This window comes from Etheostoma spectabile, chromosome 8 (genome assembly GCF_008692095.1).
Source record: "Etheostoma spectabile isolate EspeVRDwgs_2016 chromosome 8, UIUC_Espe_1.0, whole genome shotgun sequence".
Lineage (NCBI taxonomy): Eukaryota > Metazoa > Chordata > Actinopteri > Perciformes > Percidae > Etheostoma > Etheostoma spectabile.
This window is the reverse complement of record NC_045740.1, coordinates 19184184-19190107: the sequence shown is the minus strand read 5'-3', so window position 1 is coordinate 19190107 and position 5924 is coordinate 19184184. Positions and strand designations below refer to the sequence as shown.

Here is a 5924-nt window from a genome sequence, read left to right as displayed (position 1 = left end):
CTAATGTAACCCCATCTGATCAGCAACTGTGTGTGTGTGTGTGTGTACGTGTAGGTGTCTATGTTGAATGTTGTCTTTCTGCACTTGCTGTTATTACCACACAAAATTACAAAATTAAGCACCAATAATGATCAAAAACGTTTCTATTTATTTACCTTTTTATAACTGTATTTATTTGCTGTTTTTTTTTACAAAAAAACGAATAAGATCCTCTGATCGGAAATGTGATCTCACAAGGTAAAAGACAAATAAACAATATATATATATATATATAATATATATATATAATTATATATCATTCGTAATTGAGCTAAAGTAGTAGGAAAGTATTTTACACTGTTAGACTTACTGTAATTTCTAAAGTTACCACAAAATGCCAGTTAAATAGCAAGGCAAGGCAGGCAGCTTTATTTGTATAGCACATTTCAGCAACAAGGCAATTCAAAGTGCTTTACACAAAATCAGTTAACAGATAAAACACAAGTAAAAACAGTTAAAAATCACAAGCATTAAAAACCGGTAAAACACATGAATAACAGTTAAAAACAAAGAGAAACAAAACACAAGAAAAAATTACAGTGCAGCATAAGAAATTTAAAGAAATGATTAGTCATTAAAGAAAGGCAGCATCAAATAGAAAGGTCTTCAGCCTTGATTTAAAAGAACTGAGAGTAGCAGCGGATCTACAGGTTCTGGGAGTTATTCCAGATATGAGGAGCATAGAAAACTGAAAGGCTTCACCTGTTTAGTTCTGACTTGGGACAGAAAGCAGACCTGTCCCAGAGACCTGAGAGGTCTGGGTGGTTCATAGTGTAGTAGCAGATCAGCAATATATTTTGGACCTAAACCGTTAGTGATTTATAAACTAGCAAGAGTACTTTGAAATCAATTCTTTGAGACACAGGAAGCCAGTGTAAAGACTTCAGAACTGGAGTGATGTGATCCAGTCTCTTGGTCTTAGTGAGGAATCGAGCATCAGCGTTCGAATCAGCTGCCGCTGTCTGATTGATTTTTGGGGAGACCTGTAAAGACCCCGTTACAGTAGTAAGTCTAATGAAGATAAAGGCATGGACAGTTTTTCCAAATCTGTTGACACATAAGTCCTTTAACCTGGATATATTTAAGGTGATAGTAGGCTGACTTTGTAATTTCTGTCGTTAATGTTTGTTCAGGTCTGAGTCCATGACTACACCAAGATTCTGGCTTTGTCGTGTTTTTACAGTGTGTTTGAAGCTGAGCGCCGACTTTTAATCGTTCCTCTCTTGCCCAAAAACAACCACCTCAGTTTTTCCTTCATTTAATTTCAGAAAGTTTGGCACATCCAGCGTTAATTGTTCGATGCACTTAGTCAGTTTTTGTATTGGCTATAGTCCCTGGCGATAAGGTTATGTAAATTTGTGTGTCGTCCGCATAAATATGGTAACTTATTTGTTTTCTCATAATCGAGCCAGTGGAAGCATGTAGATGTTAAACAGAAGAGCCCAGAATGGAGCCTTGCGGAATCCGCAGTCATATTTGTACGTCAGATGCATAATTACCTATAGACACAAAGTAATCCCTATTCTTAGGTAGGATTCAAACCAGTTTAGTACTGAGCCAGAAAGGCCAACGCAGTTTTCCAATCGTTCTAGTGTATATCGTGGTCGACCGTGTCAATGCAGCACTGAGATCAAGTAATACTAAGATTGAAATTTTGCCATATCTGTGTTAGGTGGTGTCATTAAAGATATTGACAAGAGCCGTTTCAGTGCTGTGGTGTGGTCGGAAACCCGACTGAAAGGTATCAAAACTGTGCTTAGTGACAAGAAATGGTTGAGTTGTTGAAAGACTACTTTTCAATGATTTATTAAAAACGGAGGTTTGTATTGGCCTATAGTTGCTCATTGTTGACTGTCTAGGTTGTTCTTTTTTAAGAGTGGCTTGATTACTGCAGTTTTCAGGGCCTGTGGAAAGATACCTAAGAAGAGATGTGTTCACAATCTGTAGAAGATCAGAAGTCAAACAATTGGAAACATTTTTGAAAAGTCCTGTTTGTAGAACATCAAGGCAACAGGTCGAGGTTTTCAGATGTTGAATAATCCTCCCGGTTTGTATGGTTGATCGTGTGAAATTCTGTCATATTGGAACTATTTTTGCTGAACACGTGACAACACATTCCTGGACTTGATATGGAGGCACTGACTGTTTGTCATCTTTTGAATTTTGTCTTTGAAGAAGGAGGCAAAGTCATTGCAGGGCTTGGTAGATAAAAGTTCATGCTACTGGTAATGGAGGGTTTGTTAACCTATCAACAGTAGCAAACAAAGACGGGATTATTATTGTTCTAGAGATAATATCAGAGAAAAAGGACCTCTTGCATTCCTCAGTTCCAAATATATAAATGCGAAAGTCTCTATAAACCAATTTTCTTTTCCGGTTCCTTACTGTAATAAACATTGCATTATGGGTATTAACATTTCATTTACAGTGATTTACATTGTTATGTCTGTATTGATCTAAAAGCCTAATAATGTGGTGGCTCCACCAGACCCGGGAACATTGGCTGTGTAACAGAAATATACCACACTAGGGTTGAGTGGTGCAGGTGTTCCAGTACCCTGAATGCTTCATCCATCTGATACTTTGTGTTACCATCAGAGGTCATTGAACGCACCATCGCACGCATGGTCAACAGGTTGCGGAAAACTGGGCCCATTTTTACACGTGGCAATTCTTTATATCTCTTGTTTCACTCTACTTCACACAACGTTTCTTGTGTAACAGGTTTTTACAAGGCCCCAGGTCAGTGTGGGTAAATAACATTTGTGAATATCTCCAAAGCTACTGTTTCCTGTACTTTTTAAAGTCTTAATGTTGGTATTAAAATAACAGCTTCACTGGAATCATCAGTGTGCATGAGCTCAGCCTCACAGAGCTGCTAACATGGCTTTGGAGTCTTATTGTTGTCAAATTTGACCCCTTTAAAAAAATGTCTATATCTGAAATATGGGTTTCTTTTTAACCAAATTACCACAAAAACATGGATTGGATTCAACACAACGCTCTTTGCAAATACAATTGATCTGTTCGTTCCTCTGAGCTTAACTTTTAGTCAAAATAAATCATAATTTCTGCTTTTTCAACTCAAATATTAGGTATAATTCTATAAAAACGAGGGTTATTGACCATGAATTCCAAAAAGTAGTGTAACACTAGTGGTAGTAAGGTGGTGTTGGTGAGAAAAAGTCTGAAAATGGGACAAAAATGTCAAATGTTTGTCTGTTTTTGACATAACACGAGGGCTAATTGTTTCCATTTTTGCTTTTTCCATGATGTGTTTCATTTTGATGCAGGAATATATCACTTCCTGATCCTTGCACATCATCCTAATACATCACCCGGGGCTGAAAGAGGAGAGAGAGAGAGAGAGAGAGAGAGAGAGAGAGAGAGAGAGAGAGAGAGAGAGAGAGAAGGAGAGGGACAAGCACATCTTCTCAGAGCGCATTGTGGAGAGGAATGCCATTGAATTTGGGTGTTTTTTCATGCGCCAGCCTCTTTTGTGTGCAGGCTAAGGAAGTCCATTGTGCGGGCAGACACCCTGAGAAAGGAGGCGAGCTTGGAGCCGTTGTCTGCCGGTGCTTCTGCAGCGCCGGGGTCCCCAAAAAAGACCTGAATGAAGCTCTGCCATCGGAAGCAGCCGGCCCGAAACCCAGAGACAATGCCACTGGGCAACTTTGAAGACCGGCAACAATTAAAAATGCGGCTTCACTATATTAATTATGCATTCGTGCTTTTGTCTTGGTTTCTTTTTTTTCTTTTTTTATCTCGGGAGGAGATAATAGGGGAGCTGTGCAGTTTAAGATTCAACAGGTCTGAGGCACAGGGAGAGATTACAGTGGAAAAAAAACAACTCAATGTTGGCAAATGTTGGAAATCCATTGAGGGAGAAACGTGTGTGTGTGTGGTTGGATGTGAGTAGCATGGCATAACGAACACTAAGAACTAGTATTTACCTAATAAAACCAATTTTTCTTCAGTAAGTAGACCCACAGAGGTCAGCAAAACTCATCTCGCAGAGCTTGTTGCTAGGAAACTCAGAGTTACAGCTCAGGGTTTCACTTTGCGGACTCTTTTTTTTTTGTTCTTCAATGCATCTCTGCTCCCTCAGCTGCAGGCAAGACACACATAAAGCAGCTTTCTGGAGGCATTGAGGTGAATTCTGCTGGCTGCCGGCTCTGTCAGGTGGCTCTGTTGTGCTCCTTTAGGACCAGAGGGACGTTTTATTCAGGAAAAGCCAACACTGGTTTGAAAAATCGCTCTGTTTGGGGGAGGGGGGGGAGGAGGGGGGGGATTCATGACTCGTTTACAACCAAATCTGTCACACTGAGGACGTAAGAACATGGAATCACAGTCCTTCCCCCTGCTGGACAAAATACAAACTGCACATGGGTCAAATTTGTGGTTGTTGGATGTTGATGGATAATCCCAGACTGGAATAGGTCAACTTTTACTCAATACTGTTTCAAAAACACTTCAATTTGTTTTTCAAATGCTATAAAATTGAAAATAATACCCCAATTACTGAAAGTATAATTATGTACTTTTTGGCAAAGAGCGTGAGTGCTGTGGTAATACAAATTCATGTTATGCTTTGGACGGATTACAAAAAAAGAACCTTTGATTCGAAAACATTAGGACACCATGTAAGAGGGCAGACATTGAGGACACAGTTAGGCAACATGGAGGCCAACTATTGAAAGACACATGAGACGTCACACTGAGTCAACTGAGGACAAGGCATGGCATGAAGAAAACAGTTAGGAAAGACGAAACATGAAAGACAACTGAGACAAAGCCTTATGACAACATGCAGACCCTGAGGACAACATTGAAACAACAACGACACACACTGTAGGACACCTGAGACAACAAATTGAAGGACCGAACACTTGAGGTCAAACAGGGCGTACCCTGGGAAGTCTCACCTGAAGACAACATGAGGGACACTCAACCGTTAAGACCACCATGAGGCCCAGCTTAGGCAACGCGTGACAAGACAACATGAATCAATGAGTTGGAGTGACAGCATGCAAGACACTCTGTCGGACGGAGTGCATTGGGGGTTAGTTGCGCTAGGTGGTCGTGGAAAGGCCACATAAACAGGCCAACAAAGACAAACTAGACGCGACACATGAAACAAACATGAGGACAACATGATGACACTGAGGGCACATAAGAGACAGACATGAAGACGCCTAGGAACCAAACATGAGACAACATTAGGACCAACATGATGGCCATGATTACACATGAGGACCCCATGATGACAACATGGATGACACATGAAGAAAACATTACGACAACATGAATAACCACATTACTACACAGTGATTACCCACACAGTTCAACAACGAGACGCACCATGAAATGCCAACATGAGACAACACTAGGGCAACCTGAAACAACCTAGTGCCAACCCGAGGACAGCATAACACCTGAGGACACACGGAGGGACCACCGAGGGTTAATATTTCACATTTCTCCAGGTTTCCACCATTCCTGCTTTTCGCAAAACTGAGCCAATGACTTCAAGCTGCTGGGCTTTCTCTTCCTCCGGCACAGCCTTGGTGTGGTGTGGTGTGCGGCAGGGGTCAGAGGTCACGTGTGTTGGCAGCGTGTAACTCACCATGTGTTTTTAAACACTAGCAGCACCGCCTGAATGAACGGCTGAATGCAAAGCTCATTAGTGCTGCAGGAGGCCGTGCGAGGAGAGTCAGAGATCGCGTAGCTGAAGTGAACGCAGAAGTGCCTCAACACATTCCTGCCTCTTTATTACGGTGATCTGTGACCCCGTCTGTCCCAAAATAGAACCATTTTCCATTGTGTGCATGCGTGTGTGTGTGTGTGTGTGTGTGTGTGCGTGCGTGTGTGTGTGTGTGTGTGTG

The 5924-nt window shown here is 41.3% G+C and overlaps 1 long non-coding RNA gene across 1 annotated transcript in view; it reads left to right on the top strand.

Annotated features, from left to right (window-relative positions):
• Positions 1-2475: 2475 nt before the first annotated feature.
• LOC116693843 (uncharacterized) overlaps positions 2476-5924 on the top strand; it is a 4431-nt gene continuing 982 nt past the window's right edge. The window contains exons 1-2 of the long non-coding RNA XR_004333024.1: positions 2476-2575; positions 3927-3940. This is a non-coding gene — a long non-coding RNA (uncharacterized LOC116693843). The remainder of the gene's footprint in view (positions 2576-3926; positions 3941-5924) is intronic.